The following is a 20,639-nucleotide window of genomic DNA, read 5'->3' as shown; positions in this document are numbered from 1 at the left end:
GTGTTTGGGGGAATGATTCTAGTTTCATATTTTCCTGCAAAGCAACAATCAAATCTTTGCTGAACCCCTAAAAAGGAAGAAACCACAAGTGGATGAAGTTATGTTACATTATGTCACCAAAATATGTGCAAAAGGGTTTCTTTCTACACACTGAGCCAGGCAACTAGAGGCAATCCCTTGGAACAGATGAAAAGAATTTCAAATGAGGAATGCTGTGATCAATCAATGCGTGGCATTGGACTAGAAGACGTTGGGTCATAGTTTAATTGAAAGAGCTTTTAATTTTTTTCTTAATTTTACATAAAATAATAGTGCATCTTAAAGTTGATGATGTTTTACACTTAGTGAAAGACAGTTGAATTCAAGTTAGTTAAATCTATGTGATGCAACTCCAATTTAATGATCAATTAACTCTCATAGTATAATGTTGATGTGTCATTGATATGGTTTGGCTGTGTCCTCACCCAAATCTCATCTTGAATTGTAGCTCCCATAATCCCCAAGTGTTGTGGGAAGGACCCAATGGGAGGTAATTGAATCATGGGGGCAGGTTTTCCTGTGCTGTTCTCGTGATAGCGAATAAGTCTCATGAAATTTGATAGTTTTATAAAGGGCAGTTCCCCTGCACATGCTCTCTTGCCTGCCACCATGTAAGACGTGCCTTTGCTCCCCTTTGTCTTCCACTATGATTGTGAGGCCTCCCCAGCCACATGGAACTGTGAGTCCATTAAACCTCCTTTCCTTTATAAATTACCCAGTCTCGGATATGTCTTTATTAGCATCACTAATTAGTGATGCTAATAATTAGTTAATTAACAGACTAATACAGCTGTTATGTTTTTAAAAACTTCTGACTTTTCAGAGATGTTTCCCAACAATGAAAAAGGAAAGGGAGAAATGAAACCTCTCCATTTTGATGGTGATATATATATGTGTATATATAAATATGTGTGTGTATATGTATGTGTGTGTATATATGTATTTTACGGGCATGAAACAATACAGTGCCAGCAAAACTATGTATATCTATTTATTTGGAAATACTGGTTCTAGGAATTTATGCTAAGAAAGCAAGCATGAGTGAGTACAGATATTTAGCTGCCAGGATGTTTATCTCAGCTTGGTTTATAAGAATGAAAACTTAGAAACAATCTAAAGGTACATCAATAGGAGTGTTCTTAAATAAATTATAAGACATCCATACAACAGAATTTTATAGAGACAGCCATTAAACATTAACTCAATCTATATTTATTAGCAAGGAAAGACACTCATGATACATACTAGCAAAGAGGAGGAAATACACCAAGTTTGATACCATTTCAGTAAAATAATATTAAAAACAGTACTCTCTGTATGTTGGTGCATGTGAAAGTTGATGGGAAAAAAGCAATGAAAGTGTAATAGTTATAGCCTTCTCTGAAAGGAGGAATGTGAATGATTTTCATTTTCTTCTGGGTCTTCTGGTTTTCCTGTAACAAAATGTTTTATGTAGTTAAAAATAATAGAATTAAGGAGGGGAAAAAAAGGAATTGATATAGATCCTGTCAGACAAAAATGAGAAAAAGATGGCAGTGTAGGCTTCCTCTGTGGTATTTCTTCAGATGTCCACAGCCTCCTACTCCAGTAATGATCTTGTCTGCGGAAAAAAAATAATAATCCTAATCACACTACTAATAAAAACCTTGTGCTGGCAAATATTTTTAGTACAATAAACTGAGACAGCAGTAAGCCTCCGGTGTCTGTTTGCGTTTGTGTGGGAAGTCAGGGAGGGTTTTGCCAAGTTTGTAAATATTTGCTGCTTGGGTGAATCTTTCTTTTGCCTTTACTCTCTCTCCACTTTAGGAGTGAGGAGGCTTTTGTTTTCACCAGTAGCAGTTTCTCTCTCAGTGGGGTGTGGATAGTAGAATTCAGAGCAGGGAGTTGGGGGAACTGGAAATGACCCTGACTGAGTGTTTGTGTCCCACCAAAATTCAACTGCTAATGTGGCTGTGTTTAGAGATGGGACCTCTAAGGAAGTCAATGAGATTAGATGAAGTCATGAGTGTCAGGCCCTGATCCAACGGGATTAGTAAGCTTATAAGAAGAGGATCTCTCTCTCTCTCTCTCTCTCTCTCTCTCTCTCTCTCTCTCCCCCTCCCTCTGAGAGCAAGAAGGTGGCTGTCTGCAAATCAGGAAGGGAGCCCTCACCAGAAGCTGAACTTTCCAGTACCTTGATCTTGGACTTTCAGCTCCAGAAATGTGAGAAAATAAATTTCTGTTGTGTTTAAGCCAAACCATTTGGAGTATTTTGTTATGGCAGCCAAAACTGACTAATACAGACTCCCTCCATAATGAGGGGCTCTGAGCTTCCCACCTGCTACACAACAATGAGAAGCCTCCCTTATGTGTTGTCTGACCTGAAGAAGGGAATCAGATAGACCTGGGTTCAAATCCTACCTCTGTCGCTGCCTGGCTGTGTGACCTTGGAAAGTCCCTTCACATCTCTGAGCTTCAGTTTTCTCATCTTTCCAATAGTGGAAACAGTTGCCTATTTCCCTCCTCAGGAGATGGTGAGAATTAAATGAAGTAATGCATCTGCACGCAACCTGACTGATCACTCCCCTGCTTAAAAATCTCTTTGGATGAGGCCACATTACGTAGATGAAAGAATGCCTACGAAGGGCTTGGTGCACAGTAGGGGCTCACCATATATCAGTTTTCTCATTTCTAAGGATTCATTCATTCATTCATTTACTCATTACTCATCAAATAATTGTCTTTTAGTGCCTCACTTTTCTCATCTGTCAAATGGGGGCACTAAAAGATATTTGATTGAACCATAGGAAATTGCTAATATTGGGCTGTTTTAACCTACAAAAAAGTGGCAGTTTCCTAAAGTGTGACCTAATACCACCTGGGTATTGTGATAATGATTAAAAGAGTTAAGCTTTATGAGTTCAGATTTGTAAAATGTTTAGCATGTAGTAACAGTGCAAAAAAAATTACATAAACCCAAATGATGGCTCTAATAATGATGATGGCAATGCTGCTGCTGCTGCTGACTTATTGTATACAAGTTATGAGCTATTCCCCACGAGTATGATGGGAACAGAGTGCCATTTTATTCTTCAAGAAACTTACAGTCTAAAGGGCCAGGTGCAGTGGATCATGCCTGTAATCCCAGCACTTTGGGAGGCCGAGGAGGGCAGACCATTTGAGGTCGGGAGTTCGAGACCAGCCTGGCCAACATGTGAAACCATTTTTCTACAAAGAAATACAAAAATTAGCCTGGCGTTGTGGTGCGCGCCTGTAATTCCAGCTACTCAGGAGGCTGAGGCACAAGAATTGCTTGAACCCAGGAGGTGGAGTTTGCAGAGCCGAGACTGTGCCACTGCACCCCAGCCTGGGCAACAGAGAGAGCCTCTGTTTAAAAAAAAAGAAAAAGAAAAAGAAAGAAAGAAACTTACAGTCTAGTAAGGGAGGGAAGTAGGTGTGGATGATCCAGTGACAGGTGCATTGATGCTTATGCAGTCTGTCTTGGGAGACCGGGGTATTAGAGAAGACAGCCAGAAGAAGCAGAGTGCTAAAGGCAGGAGCACTGGCCACCTGAAGAAAACTGAGGACCGGCCATAATGTTGCAGGCAGAAAGAAGCACACATGTGAACAGCTGCAAGACACAGCATCAGATGTCTCCTAGGTAACCCATGTCTGTTGTGGCTGTCTCTCTCTGAGGTGCTGTTCTCACCTGGCTCAAAGACAGAGGTCATCATTTCTGAATCACAGTCCAAGATGTTTGAACCCTCGACCCCTGTGTGCCCCTCTGAGCCCCACCCTGATTCCTTGCCCAAGTCTCCCTTTTAGTTCCAAGCGCGTTCCTGCATATGTGATTGAGTGTTCTTTGCTAACACTGGTCTCCTTGCCTGTGGTGTCGTCTCGTTCCTGCCACCCTACTTCTAAGCTCACACAAGCCTGTATTCCTCTTGCCTCTTAAGGACTATCATAAGGTCTGTGTGTCTGTATCACTCAACGGACAAGTGTGTTCGTGTATTCCCTACCAGAAACTGTCTTTTTCTCCATTATACCCCCAGCAACTTGCAAAGTGCCTGGCACCTAGGAAGTACTCCTTAAATGTCTGTTGCAGAGTGAATAAATGAATGAAGATGAATGAACAACATACATTGAGGGCCTGGCATGTAACAACCCCAGACTCTTGGACCTACTGAAATAATCTAATCTAGTAATTATCAAACGTATTGATCTCTGGACACTTGAGACTCTTAAAAATTACTGCAGACCCCAAAGAATGTGTTTGTATAGATATAGCTATCATTATTTACTACTTTAGAAATTAAAACTGACACATTTTAAAAATATTTATTTATAAATCCATTTAAAAACAATAGGCAACCCGTGTGACATTAACAAAAATATCATATTTTTATGAAAAATAACTATATGTTCAAAAAAACCGAGAGGAAGTACATGGCTTTACATTTTTGCAAATCTGTCAGATGTTCAACATTCAATGATGAATGGATTCTCATTGCTGCTCCTGCCTTCATTCTATTGTGATATCACTGGTCATGTCGACTGTGCAAAATTCGTCTGTCTACTCATGACAGTATGAGAGTGAAAAAGGCAAATAGCACCTTAGTAGTGTTACAAAAACTAGTTTTGATCTCGTGGACCCCCTGAAAGTGTAGTGGGAGCCCTCTGGAAGCCTCGAATCTCTCTTTGAGAAGGATGGCTCTAGTCTGCCTTTACCATTTTAAATTTTACAGAGAAGGAAACCAAAGACTAGAGACATGAAGGGATTTCCCTAAAACGAGAAGCAAATTTCTTAGATAACAACAATAATGACAATGAGAGCTATCATGCATTGAGCTCTTACTATGTGCCAGGCACTATGCTCAGCACTTTAAGTGCTGATCTCATGAAATCCTTGATGCAATTATCTAGAGTTGGAACTATTTTCACCTTGGTTGACAGAAGAAGCTAAAGCTCAGAGAGGTTATGTCAGTTGCCTAAGATCACACAGCCAGTCAGCAGTAGAAAAAGGATTTAAACTCGGAGTTATGTGTTTGAGTTTTGACTCTTAGTCCATGATCCACATTCCTGGAGCATAAAAACATACTTGAGAGCTGGGTGCGGTGGCTCACACCTGTAATCCCAGCACTTTGGGAGGCTGAGATGGGTAGATCATTTGAGGTCAGGAGTTCCAGACCAACCTGGCCAACATGGTGAAACCCCATCTCTGCTAAAAACACAAAAAGTTAGCTGGGCATGGTGGTGGGTGCCTGTAATCCCAGCTACTCAGGAGGCTGAGGCAGGAGAATCGCTTGAATCCGGGAGGCAGAGGCTGCAGTAAGCCAAGATAGCGCCACTGCACTGCAGCCTAGGCAACAGCGTCAGACTCCGTCTTGAAAAGAAAAAATACATACTTGTGTGTGGAAGCTAATAAAGAAGACAGGGTCCTCTTAAAATGTGGGTGGCCTTCATTGCTCAGAGAGAGGAGGGGTGCTCCAGAGAGTTGGAGTAGAGCTGGAGGGTTAGGGCTTTGGCCAAAGTTGAACGCAAAGGAAGTTGGAGGTGAATCTTTGTGGACCTCCCCCTAGACCACACGGGGGCACTCTGTCTTCCCCAGCAGTTCACAGTCAATTTGGCCAATTTATCAAAAATCAACTCCATGATCAGCGGTTCCCTAAAATATCAAGATGCTTGAAATCAATCGATCCAATCGGTCAAATTTTCCGGTTTTCCAAAAGCGTATTTTAAGGAAAACTCTTATCGAATATAATTACTGAAGATGAACATCCTGCCCTTGAACATAGTCAATGACTACATTCTCATAATACGCTCTTTTAATCAGTTCAATGGTAATTCTCAATGAATTTATGCTTCTTGAATACTCTTATCCAAAAATGTAGCCGAGATATTTTAATTATATTCAAGACTCTGCTTAAGATATTCAAGAATCTATTCTTCATTAGAAGGTAGTCCTAAGAAAGCTAAACAGCCCCCATGATATTTAGTGTTAGACAAATTAAGCTTAAAATGCTGCTGAGGAGGATATGTTCTCTGAATATGTTCAAGACTAATATATTAAGAAGACCATATTAATATTCATTGAATATATTCAGGAAGGCTAGTCTTCAAGAACATTTTTGGCAAATACAGAAATTGGTGGGCTGGTGGTCTGTCTGGCTTTTGGCCAGTCTGAGGCCAGGCATCCTGCAATCACCGTGGGAGTCATGAGATGACAACCCTATTCAAAGGCTATGAGTTGCATTTGAAGCCTCAGAGGATAAGAAAACACTGTTGTGTCCCCAAACACCATTTTGACCCTTTGGGCACTTTCATGAGAGAAAAAACAAAAGCAGAAGAGAAAAGGGAGAGAGGGGTTCATGTTGCCTGCCACTCACTGCCATCTCCCAAAGACACTGTGAGCATTATCCCCTTAGTCAACCCGAGGGGTTGGTAATGAAAATTACCCCTTTACTAATGAGGATGCTGAGGTTTGGACAGGTGAAGTGACTTGCCTAAGATCCTCTGGTTAGTTGAGGGCAGAGCGGGGATTTGCACTCAGCAGGGTTGGAAATTGCACTCAGGCAGGGTGACGATTGGGACTCTGACAGAGTGGAGATATGAACTCAGGCAGAGTGGAGATTTGCATTCAGGCAGAATGGAGATTTGAACTCAGGCAGACTGGAGATTTGAATTCAGGCAAAGTAGACATTTGAACTCAGGCAGAGTGGAGATTTGAACTCAGGCAAACTGGAGATTTGAATTCAGGCAGAGTAGACATTTGAACTCAGGCAGAGTGTAGATTTGAACTCAGGCAGAGTGTAGATTTGAACTCAGGCAGAGTGGAGATTTGTGCTAAGGCAGAGTAGGGATTTGGACTCAGGTAGAGTAGGGATTTGGACTCAGGTAGAGTGGGGATTTGGACTCAGACAGAGTAGAGATTTGAACTCAGGCAGAGTGGAGATTTGAACTCAGGTGGATTGGAGATTTCAACCCAGGCAGAGTGTAGATTTGAACTCAGGCAGAAAGGAGATTTGTGCTAAGGCAGAGTAGGGATTTGGACACAGGTAGAGTGGGAATTTGCACTCAGGCAGAGTAGAGATTTGAACTCAGGCAGAGTAGAGATTTGAACTCAGGCAGAGTGAGGATTTGAACTCAGGCAGAGTGGGATTTGCATTCAGGTAGGGTAGATATTTGAACTCAGGGAGAGTGGAGTTTGAACTCAGGCAGAGTGAGGATTTGAACTCTGGCATATGAACTTCACCGAATCAATGAAAAAAGAAATGAAAGGTGAGGTGGCGCCCTGTTAGTGGGAACTGAACGGATGAGGACTCGGAGTGAGGGAGCCTGGGGAGCTCTAAGGGGATTGACAGGATTTCCATTGGGACATTAGAGGAACCAGGCGATGCAGAGGGAGGCAATTGTGAGTCAAAAGCACAGACCACTTTCTTTTCTCTGTGCCACATAGAAATAAACACGATAGAAATCCTGATGACCTACCTGCCTATTTACTTGTTCCCTCGTCACATGTTTGCTTAAGCTTAGATCCAGTTGTATTATGTTCCCTGAAACATTAAATAAATAAATAAATAAATAAATAAATAAAAATAAGCACGAAGAACTGTGGAAGAACAAGGCTGGCCACTGGTGTAGATGTTTGCACCGTTTCCCTGTAGCAACTTTATAGAGGTTCCAAAGTATTCATTTCATTCTTTCTTTTGAGGAAAAAGAAACCTTTTATTTTGTTCTTTATTTTTCAATTAAGACACACTCCCTGTGTACCTTGCTGATAAATTAGAAAATATAGATAAGCTAAACTAATAAAATAAAAATCACCAATACATCTGCTCTCCCTTACTCCAAAAAAAAAAAAAATCATTGTTAATATTGGGTATATTTCTTTCTAGCGCTTTCATTCTTATGCAATTTTTAAATGGGATCCTATTGTACCTGCTATTTTGTAAGCTGATCCTTTCAATGTATTGTGATCATATAAATAAAGACCATTTCACAACTTGATGTTTACAACTGCAGATTTCTGATTGTTGGTTATTTATCTCTTGTTTTCAAAGAGGTGAGAGGTGCAGAAGTGTTTTGTGGCTGACTGGGCCATTGGCTGTAGGGCCAGGGCTCTTTCCACAGGATATAGGAGGGCTTGGAATAACTCGGAAACTCCTGATGGAAAATATTTTGGGACTTCAAAATAACACCCCTCTATCCGTCAAGTGCCCTTCTCTGTCAAATGGGTCGTTTTAAGAATTGAATGAAAGAAGCATGCTAATGCCTAGACAGCATCTCCTTCTTCTCCTCCTTCACTCCATTTATCTAACACACATGTCTCCATAGACACCCAGAGTGTTCTACCAACCCCTCCCAAAGATAATAGATTTTTGATAGCTTTACTTCCCAGGACAATTATTTTTGGGCAGGGCACAGTAGAACTTGGTGGGACATTGTAACCAGGTTCCTCTGAATGGCAAGAACTTGGTTCCAAAGTTCCTGAGCTTCAACTTTCTTTATCTCCCCATGGGCTGGGCTTTTCCAGTTCCAGTTCCTTCTCTCCCACCTCCTACTGGTCTCCTTTTCCTATCCTCTGTTGTCTCCTTTTGGGAGTCTAACCAGAGAGAGGAGACTTGGAGTGGTGGTGGTTACTGCTGCTGGTGATTGTGGGAAGTTGGGGAAGTTCTTGGAAGCTAAGCTCTGACCTGGAGCTGGACCACCTCTCTTAGATAGCACTCAATGTTTGGGAATCATTGTAGAGAATAGACAACCTCAAAGGAGTCATTTTCCTACGCAGCAGAGACTCAATATTTTAGCCAGTTAGTGAGATAATGTATATTTTTTTAAATCACAATGCCCGGCACATAGTAAGCACTCAATACATGCTGCTTATGATGATGATGGTTATTATTATCCTTTTAAAAGGCATGGAAAGCATCAGGCCCCTGAATCAGGGGAACTGTGGGAAGTTTAAGATGAACACAGCTCTTGGAAGGAGATCCTCTCCCCACTCCTGCCACCCATGCCCTGGAACCAGCCTCGGGCGGAGTGCATGCTGAGGAGTATTTTCATAGCCCCTCACAGCCTGAAGACATCCAGCGTGTCGCCAAGCAGATAAATGCACTCATCGTCTCCCGCTGAAATTGGCACGTCCAGTGTAGAGCTTCGATGATTTATTTACCAGTGATAGTTCTGCTCTGGGGTGGAAGTGCCCTGGTTTGCTAAGTGGTTCATTCATTTATCTTGGTTGACAATGCAGGCCCGTGGGATCCCCATCCCAGCTCCCACCCATACCTTCTCCTTTCACACCCTGCTGCTCACTCTGAGGGCACAGGCATGAAGGTTGGTATTGTGTTTACCTTCTCACCTACAGAAGCACTATTGAGGGTATGCTTTGGGTGGGGAGGTTCTTGGGGGTGGTCATGGAGGTGGGAAACATACATAGCATTAGAGAAACCATATTCCTATGATCATCCCTTTTCAAGATGCCATCGGAGTCAGATTGCTACGGGCTCAAATGCTGTCTCTTCTGTTATTAGCTGTGTAGCCTCAAGTCAACGGCCTGACCTCTCTGAGTCTCAGGTTCTGCATCATCTGTTATGAGGGAATAATACTAATACTTATTCCCTGCTTTCTTGTGAGGGAGGATACGGAAAGCACCTGGCACCTAGTAAAGTGAGCCTGACATATGTACAAAGCTCTTAATAAAAGGTGGTTATTGTTCATAGCTTCATTCTTATTATTCTCCTGGGTCCAGCACTGGTGAAGAAGGAGTTTGCTCTCAGGCTTATGAAATACCAGAGCTGGACTCAACTTATGGAAAAAGCCCGGTAGCTGGGTTGAAGCTCAGATTCCCTGACACTTACACACTGTGATGTCTGGACAAGTTACTTCACCTTTCTAAGCCTCAGTCTCCTCATCTGTAAAACGGCAATAATGAAATGAGATACATTATGGAAAGTATCTGACGTCAAGCGTACTGAATGAAGATCGGTTTTCCTCCACCCTCTCTTCCTTGCATAATACCTTATGATGCATGAAGGGTGGTAACAACCATTATCTAACATGATTCCCACCCTAACACCCTCTGCTCCGGTGACAGATTGTAATCCCTAATTCAAAGATACAGGGGCCAGAGAAGTGCAGCAACTCATCCCCTCTTATATTTATTCACTCAACAAATACTATACTGAGCGCCTCCTGGATATTAGCCGCTGTCTTAGGTGCTTCAGACACATAGATGAATAGAACAGGTGAAAAAATTCCTGCTCTTGTAGAACTTACATTCTAGAAGTGGAGGGAGATAATACACAATGGAAGGCATGAATAGATAAATTATAGAATATGTCAGCAAGTGGCAAGTGCTGTGGGAAAAAACCAGATCTGATAAGGGAGATCAGGAATGATAAACAAAGGGGAACAGCTGCAGTTTCAAATGGGGTATTCAGGCTGAGCCTCGCTGAGATTATATTTGAGCAAATATTTGACAGAAATAAGGGGCTCAGCCATTCAGATGTCTTGAGGAAGAGCATATGCAGGATGGTCAAAGGCTCTGGGGTGGTGGGGTGCCAGGGGCATTCATGGAGCAGCAAGGAGTGGAGTGGGGATGGGAAGGGGGGAAAGTGATGAGGCTGAAGGGGCACAAAGGTAACAGGGTGTACAGGCAAGTGTGTGTGTGTGTGTGTGTGCATGTGCACATGTGTGCATGTGTGCGTGTGTGTGTGCCTGTGTATGTATATGCATGTGTGTGTGTATGTGTGTTGGGAGAATCCTTTAGGGTTTTGTAGCCATGATAAGGACTATGGATTTTGCTGAACAGAGGAGCCTTAAGAGGCTTTGATCTGAGTCATATTGGAACTGAGTAATATTTTACCAAGGTCAATCCAGCTTTAGTGTTCAAATTGATGCAGGGTATACATCAACAGATACGTGTATGCACAGAATGTCATATAGCCATACAATGTGGAATATTACCCAGTCATAAAAAAATTATGTTTCAATATATGCTATAACATGGATGAACCTTGAAAACATTAAGCTAAGTGAAAGAAGCCCGACACAAAAGAACAAATATGGTATGATTTCACTGGTATGAAATATCTAGAGTAGGCAAATTTAGAGACAGAAAGTAGATTAGAAGTTCCCAGGGGCTGGGTGCAGAGAGAAATGAGGAAGTTGTTGCTTAATGCTTACAGAGGTTTTTTTTTTTCTTCTGTTTTTTGGACGATGAAAAGTTTGGAACATGGGGTGGTGGTTGCACAGCATTTTGAATGTAATTAATGCCACTGAATTGTTCGCTTGTGAAAATGATTTAAATGATGTATTGCATGTTACGTATTTTACTACAATGAAAATTAAAAAAAAAAAATTGGCCAGGCATGGTGGCTCACACCTGTAATCCCAGCACTTTGGGAAGCCGAGGAGGGCAGATCACTTGAGGCCAGGAGTTCAAGACCAGCCTGACCAACATGGCGAAACCCCATCTCTACTAAAAATACAAAAAAATTAGCCAGATGCAGTTGCGCATGACTGTAGTCCCAGCTACTCAGGAGGCTGAGACATGCGAATCGCTTGAGCCTGTGAGGTGGAGGCTGTGGTGAGTTGTGCTACTGCACTTCAGCCTGGGTGACAGAGTGAGACTCCGTCTCAGAAAAAAAAAAAAATTGACTGTAGGGACAAGTGTGGAAACAACCTTTGCTGTAACATAGGCTTGGATCAAAGTGCAGGCAGGGGAGGTGGTGAGAAGTGGTTGGACACTGGATACATTTGAGAGCGAAGGATTTCCTGATGAATCATATGCAGAGTTAGTAATTCTTGGGGCAAGACATAAAACGTGGGTCTCTTGAACCCTCCCCTGTACCCCAGGATGTGCAATGAGTGTTTTGTGATGACTGCAGGTCACCAGCCTCCCCGTGTTTCCAGCCTCTGTTGTCCTTGCCAGGACTGGGTTTTGGATTCCTCTGGCTCATCAGGGACACATGGTGCTAATTCCACAGAGGGGGCATTCTGGGCTGGAACCCTTGAACGTCAGCCACGGTCCTGGGCTGGCACCACCAATCCTGCCTGGGCAGCTCCTCTGTTTGTTGCATCACTCTGGTTGCCTGGGAGATGAATTCCCAGGTCATAAGCCCGGATTAGGACTGGGTGGAGCAAGGTGGAGCAGATGAGCTCATGAACAACACTGTTGCTGTTTGCACCGTGGACCTTAGTAACCCGCCAGAGAGAGACGGGCTCAGAACTTGCTCCTCCTGCATTCAGGCACCATGGACAGAGGAGGTCCTGGACGGACCAGCATGGGTTTTAGGCTCAGTCAGCTCTAGATTCAAACCCCAGCCCTACTTTCTAATTCCTGTGTGACCCTGAGCAGATGGCTTTCCTTTTCTGATCCTCCATTTCCTTGAATTGAGATAATACCATCCATCCACCTCTTCGACTTGTTGTAAGGGTTAAGTAATAAATGAATGACTGGGTTTTGTAAAGTGACAATTGCTGGACAACAGGAGGAATCATATGACAGAGGACAGTATTGGCAGATACAGATCAGAGAGTATGGACAGCACCTTGGTGACAGGCTGACAAGGAGAGAAGTCTAGAGGAGTTCTGGGGTTTCTGCGGGGAAGGTGTTAGTGCTGAGTCCTAACTTGGGGGAAGGAAGGGAAGGGAGCAGTTTGCAGGGAGAGGTAGTGGATTCTGCTTTGGACATGTGGAGTTTCAGAATCCTGTGAGTGGAGATGTCTAGGAGCTACCTGAAGCCCCAGAGAGCTGATCTGGAAGGGACTTGGGTGTGTTAGCTTAGAGAAGGCTACGGAATGTGCGAGATACTCCCAGGAAAATGCACGGGGGCCTTAGGCGGGGACTCCACCACAACTGCATTTATGGGACGCTTCTAGGAAGATAACTTTGCAAAGGAGAGTGGGGTTGGGGGAAGCGGGGGAGAGGCGAGAGGACTTGGCCAGGGTCACGGAAGGAGTTAGTAGTTTGGCTGGTTTAGAACTCAAGTGTCACCTTACAGGTAACATGGGAGATACTATGCTGCCCAGCCTGACATCTCTCTCTCTCTCTTTCCCTCTCTCCTAGTGTACTTACTATAGCATAGCAGCTGGTAGTCTGTTTTTAAGTGAAAGAAACAGACTTTACCTAATTTGCGGAGAAAGGGATGTGAGATAGTTCATTTAATTGAAAAGAAAAGTTGAGCATTATTTAGATGTCAGGAAGGACAAGAATGGGGCCACTCTGGGGATCCGGAGCAAGGAAAATGGACATCTCAGGGCACTGTCTCTGGAATGAATCAGCTTCAACTGTTTCCCATCCTCAAGTCTCTCTGCAAGAGGTTCAAATTTCCATGAGAGAGACTCTGCTTGGCTTAGTTTGGGCCATGTACCCACCCCTAGTGAAGGAAGGTTGACGTCCTCTGATGGACATTCCCAGTGAATCTGCACAAAGCGGTGAGAAAGATGTCCCAAAGAGGTATTGAGGGACTGTGACCAGAGTAAAGAGACATAAATGCTGCCAGGCAGAAGCCACAGGTGTCTACCCACCCCTCCTCCACCCCAGGCTTGCAGAGGGCTCTCTGGAGCCTTCAAAACTGGGTTAGAGGGCATTCCCTGGAGGAGGTAAGACCTGAGCATAGATGAATGTGATTGGCCAACCTGATTAATTCATCACTACCCACTTATACCTGGCAGGATCCCCAAGGAATGCAACAGAAGGTGGAACAGGGTAGCTTTAATGAGAGGGAAAAGAGGAAAAAAAGGCCTTAGCATTTAGACTAATTAGAGATGAGGGAAGGGTGGGGGAAGGTAGGTCTGTGCTGCCAAAGTGCTTTTTATTTGCCAGCAATTGCTCTAAGTATTTTACATATCTTAATTCATTTATTCCTTTCCGCAACTCTGCAAGGTACTCTATCATCACTCCTATGCTATTGCCAAGGAGCCTGAGGCACAAAGAAGTTAAGAAATCTGCTCAGGGTCACCCAGCTAATAGATGATAGCACAGAATTCAAACTAGGGCTGTCTTGCTCTGGAGTGTGTATGGATAACCTCACACGGCTACACCACTGCCATGTTCTAGGACAGGAAATAAAATCTGCATCAGGTGATATATTAAATCAAAGATTTCCTTATGAGAATTTCTTAGATCTAACAGCTAAGTTTACTTTTCTTGTTTGAAATGCAATCCATTCTCTATGAAGAATATTAGAAAAGCACTGTTCCTAGTTTGGGCTGTTACAATAAAGCACCACAGACTGGGTGGCTTACAAACAGTAGAAATGTATTCCTCACTGTTCTGGAGGCTGGAAGTCCACGGCCAGGCTGCCAGCTTGGTCGGGTGGTGGTGAGGGCTCTCTTCAGGTTGCATACTGCCAGCCTCTTGTTGTGCTCTCACATGGCAGGAAGAAGGTGAGAGTGCTCTCTGGGGCACCCTTTATAAAGGCACTAATCTCAAATAGTAGATTTTAAAACAAAACAAATGCAAAATTATATTTTAATTTTTAAAATTTTTTTGGAAATGGAATCTCACTTTGTCATCTAGGCTGGAGTGCAGTGGCACGATCTCTGCTCACTGCAACCTCCGCCTCCCGAGTTCAAGTGATTCTCCTGCCTCAGCCTCCCTAGTAGCTGGGATTACAGGTGCCTGCCACCACGCCTGGCTAATGTTTTTTTTTTTTTTTTGACACAGAGTCTCACTCTGTCACCCAGGCTGAAGTGCAGTGGTACGATCTCAGCTCACTGCAACCTCTGCCACCCAGGTTCAAGGGATTCTCCTGCCTCAGCCTCCTGAGTAGCTGGGATTATAATCGCCTGCCACCGCGCCCCATTAATTTTTGTATTTTTAGTGGAGACAGGGTTTCACCATCTTGGCCAGGCTGATCTTAAACTCCTGACCTCATGATCCACCCTCCTCGACCTCCCAAAGTGCTGGGATTACAGGCGTGAGCCACCGCACCCGGCTAATTTTTGTATTTTTAGTAGAGATGAGGTTTCACTATGTTGGCCAGGCTGGTCTCGACCTCCTGACCTTAAGTGATTTGCCCACCTCGGCCTCCCAAAGTGCTGGAATTACAGGCATCAGCCACTGTACTCAGCCAAGAAATATTGATATTTTAAAACAAAATAGAAATGCAAAGTTATATTTATTTATTTTAAATGGAATATCATACACACTGATTATTTGAGGCTGGCTCTTCCCATATGTTACTTTTGTGACAATAAATCATCTTTAGGAGCATGATATTTAGTGGCTGCATACTGTTTCAGCCATTTGTCCAACTGATGCCCTGCAATTGAACCATTTCTGACTTCCACTTATTCGTGCATATAAAAGCAGCAGACACTGCAGCCTGCATCCTCCCAGCTCCCTTTTACTATTTCTGTATATGCCTCCCCTGGCCTCTGGGTGCTTTTGTTTCCATGAGTTTGCACCTGTGACTCTTCTGTGGAGGATTTCCCTGGGGCTACTAGAGCCATTTTAGGCACAGGGTCAAAGGGCGACTGGGAGTTTACATGCCCCATTTCCATCCCCAGGGCAGACGTTAGACAATGGGTGTTGGGTGCAGAAGCATTAAAGCCCAGCTCTCTTGCCTTAGGTTGGAACAAATTCACATCCACTCTAGGGTTTATTTATAGTGGTGCTGTCCAAAAGCATATAGCCACTTTCGAGGACAGATCACAAAACACACATTGGGCTTCTGCCTCATTCTCTGTTGGCTCGCTTGCTCTGAGGGAGGTCAGCTGCCATATCATAAGGATTCTAACACATCCCCATGGAGAGGCCCATGTGGTAAGGAACTGAGGCCTCCAGTCAACAGCAACAAGAGTGAGCTTAAAGGCAGACCCTCCAGCCCCGGTCTAGCCTTCAGATGGCTGCAGTCCCTGCTAACATCTTGACTGCAATCTCATTTAAACCAGGCTCATCCAGCTGAGCCTCAGCTGAATTCCTGAACCTCCGAAACTGCAATCATAACTGTTTATTGTTCCCAGTCACTAAATTTTACGGTAATCTCTTATGCAATGACAGCTACCAGCTGTATCTTCCTCTTGGAGGTTCACAATGCACATCACCAGACTAAAGAGGAGTATTTAACTTTGTCTAACCTAGCACTTGCCAAACTTATTTGACTGCAGAACTCTTCCCATCTCCTTTTCTGCTGATAGAATCCACTCTAGGAACTGCTGATCTGGCACGAAATCTTGGACACAGCCAGAAAGTCTCCATTTCTATCCCTTCTGCAAAGACATTCTTTGTTCTCCAACAACCGTGTCTGTGCTGGCTTAGATCTGAGGTGTGCATGGGCCTGTGTGTGTGTATGTGTGTGTGCATGCACGTGTGTGTGCATACATGCCTGCCTATTGGCAGTAAGTGCTGTCATCGTGTCTGCTGTGGATTTTGTAAGCTGTCACTGTCAGATCCAGAACAAGCTGGTGTGTCATGCAGGCACAGAAAAAAATGAAATTGTCCCATATCAGGTCACTAGGCAACGTTTCCAAGACAGCTGGTCCTTGTCATTCCTCTGCTCTCTCTGCTTCTCTCAGCTGCTGGGATGGTGATAATAACTAAGCAATCGCCCTGTTTAGTTTACAAACTCGCGATCATCCCAGCAATTCTTTGGGGGATATTAAACGTGATTATTAATTATTCCCATTTTACGGGTAAAGAAACTGAAGCTCTGAGTGAAATTTAAGGGTTTCGCTTGTTTTAAAAAACACACACCTACTAAATCCATGCATTATCATTCCCTCTGCCAGAAACTCTTAACCCTTCTTTTCACCCTCCCTGCTCCCTGGCCTAGCTAACACACTGGTCTGGAACAAGCCTGCTATAGTTTAAAACTGGCTCATCACTTCCAGGCTATGGGATCTTGGGCACATTTCTGGATCATGATGCTACCTTCCAGGGTTGACCACAGATTAAATAAGTGTGAAGAGCATAGACAGTGCCTTGCAGCTAATAACATTCAGTAACATTATTATTAATACTCCCCTTCAGATTTCAACTGGACATCATTTCTTCCATTTCTTCCTAGAAGCCCCCAGTAACTACTGCATCCAGGCCGGGTGCAGGCAGAGACCCATGTGGGTGTTCCCCAAGGCCCAGTGCTATAGCTGCCACATAGTAGGCCAGTGTGTGTGTGTGTGTGCGCGCGTGTGTGTGTGTTCGTGTGGTATTCAAAATCTTTGACGGGTAGGACACGGCACTGATCTTTCAAAACAGCCACTGGTCCAAAGGCCTCCTGCTGAAGAGATATTAACACTTCAGCTGTTGATTCTTAGAGGGGGTTGGAGGTGATGGGGGCTGTGGCTATATTTGAAATTGTAGCCAGGTGTGGTGGCTCATGCCTGTAATCCCAGCACTGTGGGAGGTTAAGGTGGGTGGATCACCTGAGGTCAGGAGTTTGAGACCAGCCTGACCAATATGATGAAACCCTGTCTCTACTAAAAATACAAAAATTTGCCAGGTTTAGGGGTGGACATCTGTAGTCCCTGTTACTCAGCAGGCTGAGGCAGGAGAATTGCTTGAACCTCGGAGGCAGAGGTTGCAGTGAGCCGTGATCGCACCACTGTACTCCAGTCTGGGCAACAGAGTGAGATTGTCTCAAAAAAATAGGAAAAAATGAAATTGTAGGTATTATCATTATCATTATTTAGGTGTGGACAAGAGAAAAGGAGATTGCCATTGAAAACATAGCTTGTTATACTCAAAGATTCTAAGAAGTGGGGGCATCCCACACCACGGGGAGCCACAAAGGGAAACTCCAGGGTCCCTCAGGAGGCAGAGGCAGTAAGAAGAAAATGTGAGCAAGAGTCTTTATTATGGCTTCTGCGAGAAGGAAAGGGTGAAGCAGGGCATGCAGGTTTTGAATTGGCTCGTGTGAATAACGGCAGCAGGCTCTGGGACATAGGGGCTGTTCTCTAGTTCTCTGGTTCCTGGCCCTGGGTGATTAGGGCAGGTGGAGAGTGACTCAGGGCTGAAAAGCACAATAAAGAAGGTGGTTGGCGTCTGAGCTCTGGAGGGTTTGGTTTGCATAAGAAAAATGTGCTCCTCTCCCAGAGAGTCCTTTTCTATTTCCAGAAATTGGCTGGCCCTGGGACAGGCAGTCCCTCCAGGGTTAGCCAGGATCCAAATGCCAAAGCATCAGAATAAGAAAACATGCTTAATATAGGCTAGGATCCTGGGAGTCCTGAGAGGCTCAGGCAGTGCTATTCACCAAGCGGTAATGAGGTATTTCATTATTTGAACACTGGCATACCAGTTGAATTTACTGCCAAGCACAAGTGCTCAGTAAATATACATTGAATTGCTGAGTTGGGTAGTGAGACTTGGAGTCTTTCTTGCCTCACCCTCCAAATCCAAGTCATCCTTAGAGAACGGCAATGGCAATGCCCTTCCACGTGGTTGCCCTCCCTTCTTCCCAAGGGTAACCCACACCTGCTTATACCTGGGAGGCCTTCCAGCTATGGAACAGGTGGGTTTGCTCAGCCAGCTTTCAGCAACCTGAGAGCTGGGCCCACAGCAGGCCTTGAGACTCCCACTGCTTCTAACAACTCCTGGGCCCAGGACATTGGGTGGGGGGGGGGGACCTCCTGGTAGCCCCACATCCTGCCAGTTCCAGATGTTGGCTCATTTAAGAAGACAGTATTGATTTTCACATTATGATGCACTACCGTGAGGCACTGAAGGGAGGGGCTGGAGGAGAATCCAGCCACTGATTCCCGGAATTTATTTTGAGACACATTAATTTGTTTCTTCCCTTCAAGGTCAAATCAAGTCATCTCCATACATCACCATTGGCAGCCAGCTGGCTAGAAGGCAGTTGGGAGGGGGTGGAGGTGTGCTGCGGATAAAGCTCCCTCAGAGCTGGGTCAAGACAGGGGGCTGCAAGAAGGTTCCGGGCATCTCCTCTCCCAGTATCATCAAAGTGAGAGCTCAGGAACAATACTTCTCTGTCATTTGATTGGAGAACTCCGGGGAAGGGTCAAGTCATCTATTTTGATGCCAAGTCTTGTGTCTTTGAGCTTGAACCTCTCAGAATGGAAATGAGTCAGGTTTCTGCGTTTTGAAATCACGCCTTTAGCCTAGTTTCCCAGGGTGGCCCACACTCACCATTTATTCATTCATCCATCCATTTAATAAATATTCATTGTCTCTAATATGCCAAGCATTACATTTAGCATAAAAGACAGTAATGGACAAGATGGACAAATAAAATGCCTACTCTTTTGGAGTTTCCATTCCGGGGTGTATCTATGTAAGTGATATGTGTTGAGGGTAGCTTACATTTTAATAGGCACGTGTGCTTCCAACCAAGCAAGCACAATTCTCAGAAGTGCTTTGATGGAAATAAAGCAGTATGATCTATTTAATAGTCAGTGACTGGAGGTGGTGATTGTGAGGCCTCTCACAATATTGTAAGACTTGAGCAAGCAAGGGTAGGGTTGGGGAGGGGAGATCTGGGGAAATTAGGGTAGGAAGAAGGCAGCCAAAGAGCTGGGGGCCAAGTGTTCACAACCAAAGAAAAGGAAAATGCAGAGGCCCTGGGGTGAGAAGGACCACGGTGTCTGAGGAACAGAAAGATGGCCAAGAGGTGAAGCTGGAGACGGACAGGGGCCAGATCACGGGGATTTGAAGGCAGTAGGATGGAGTTTGGATTTCATTTGTTCAATCAATCCATTCATCTACGCATCTGGCAAGTGTGAAATGCTTCCTCTGCACCAGGCACTGTGTTATGAGTTAGGGATACTGCAAAGAAGCACCAACGTGTGTTCTCTGTCTGTGCTCTACCAGGGGAACTGTCAGGGTATCTGGAAAAAATCATGCTCTTTTGAGATATTTAAATAAAAATGACTTATACCCCTATCAAGTACCCTCTCCAAGAGCCTCTCAGGAGACCAATCTTGTGGTTCCGTCTCCAAGTTCCTGCCCATGAAGAATTCTCTCCATTTACCTTGCTCGGGACTATCCTTGACCTTGATCCATCCTCATCCTCCAAGATCACTCATACAAAGCACCTGTGGGTGTGTGAGACTTCCCTAAAAGTTGTACTGGCATATGAGTTTTATATTACAATGCAAAGAATTTAAAATTAAATATTGTGTATCATATTTTAGGTTCTGATTCTCCCCACCACCTGGCCTTCCTCACTGATCACCTCTCACTGAAACTGGCTTTGCAAAATTATAACTGAGGAAATTGTTACAGTGAAAGAAATCAGACCTAACCGACTCTATCTTGCTTAAGCTGCCCTTGTCCATTCCTGGGTGTAGGCCGAACTAACTTTGGGAAGGAATTCAGTTCATGGTTTGACGCTGAAACAAAATTGACAACAGCCCTTTCCTGAAAAGACGCCTTCTTGCCTGGGGACCAGTCTGCCTTTGTAGGACTCACAAAGTAGCTACAAGATGAGAAATTACAGTTTAGGATCATGCAGCCTCTGGTTCCCAGAGTCTGACCCTCCCCAGATTGCTCCTGGGGGTGACGTCACTACTGTAAAACCTAAAATCAGTGCTTGAGATATTTTGCATACATTGCCCTGGATGGATCAGCTGACACCACCCAGATAATCTGGCCCAACCAGTTCTGCCATCTCACCCAGGAACAGAAGACATTACGAAAACCTCTGCCGGCCGGGCGTGGTG

The 20,639-nt window shown here is 44.3% G+C and overlaps 1 long non-coding RNA gene across 1 annotated transcript; it reads right to left on the bottom strand.

Moving 5' to 3' along the window:
- Nucleotides 1–1,017: 1,017 nt before the first annotated feature.
- Nucleotides 1,018–7,571, bottom strand: LOC141408118 (uncharacterized). The gene is made up of 2 exons (XR_012420729.1): nucleotides 7,507–7,571; nucleotides 1,018–1,639 (listed from the first exon to the last, which is right to left on the bottom strand). It is a non-coding gene; the product is annotated as an uncharacterized lncRNA (long non-coding RNA).
- Nucleotides 7,572–20,639: the final 13,068 nt, after the last annotated feature.

Source organism: Macaca fascicularis, chromosome 11, assembly GCF_037993035.2.
Source record: "Macaca fascicularis isolate 582-1 chromosome 11, T2T-MFA8v1.1".
NCBI classification, from domain to species: Eukaryota; Metazoa; Chordata; class Mammalia; order Primates; family Cercopithecidae; genus Macaca; species Macaca fascicularis.
This window is presented reverse-complemented; position numbering and strand designations above follow the sequence as displayed.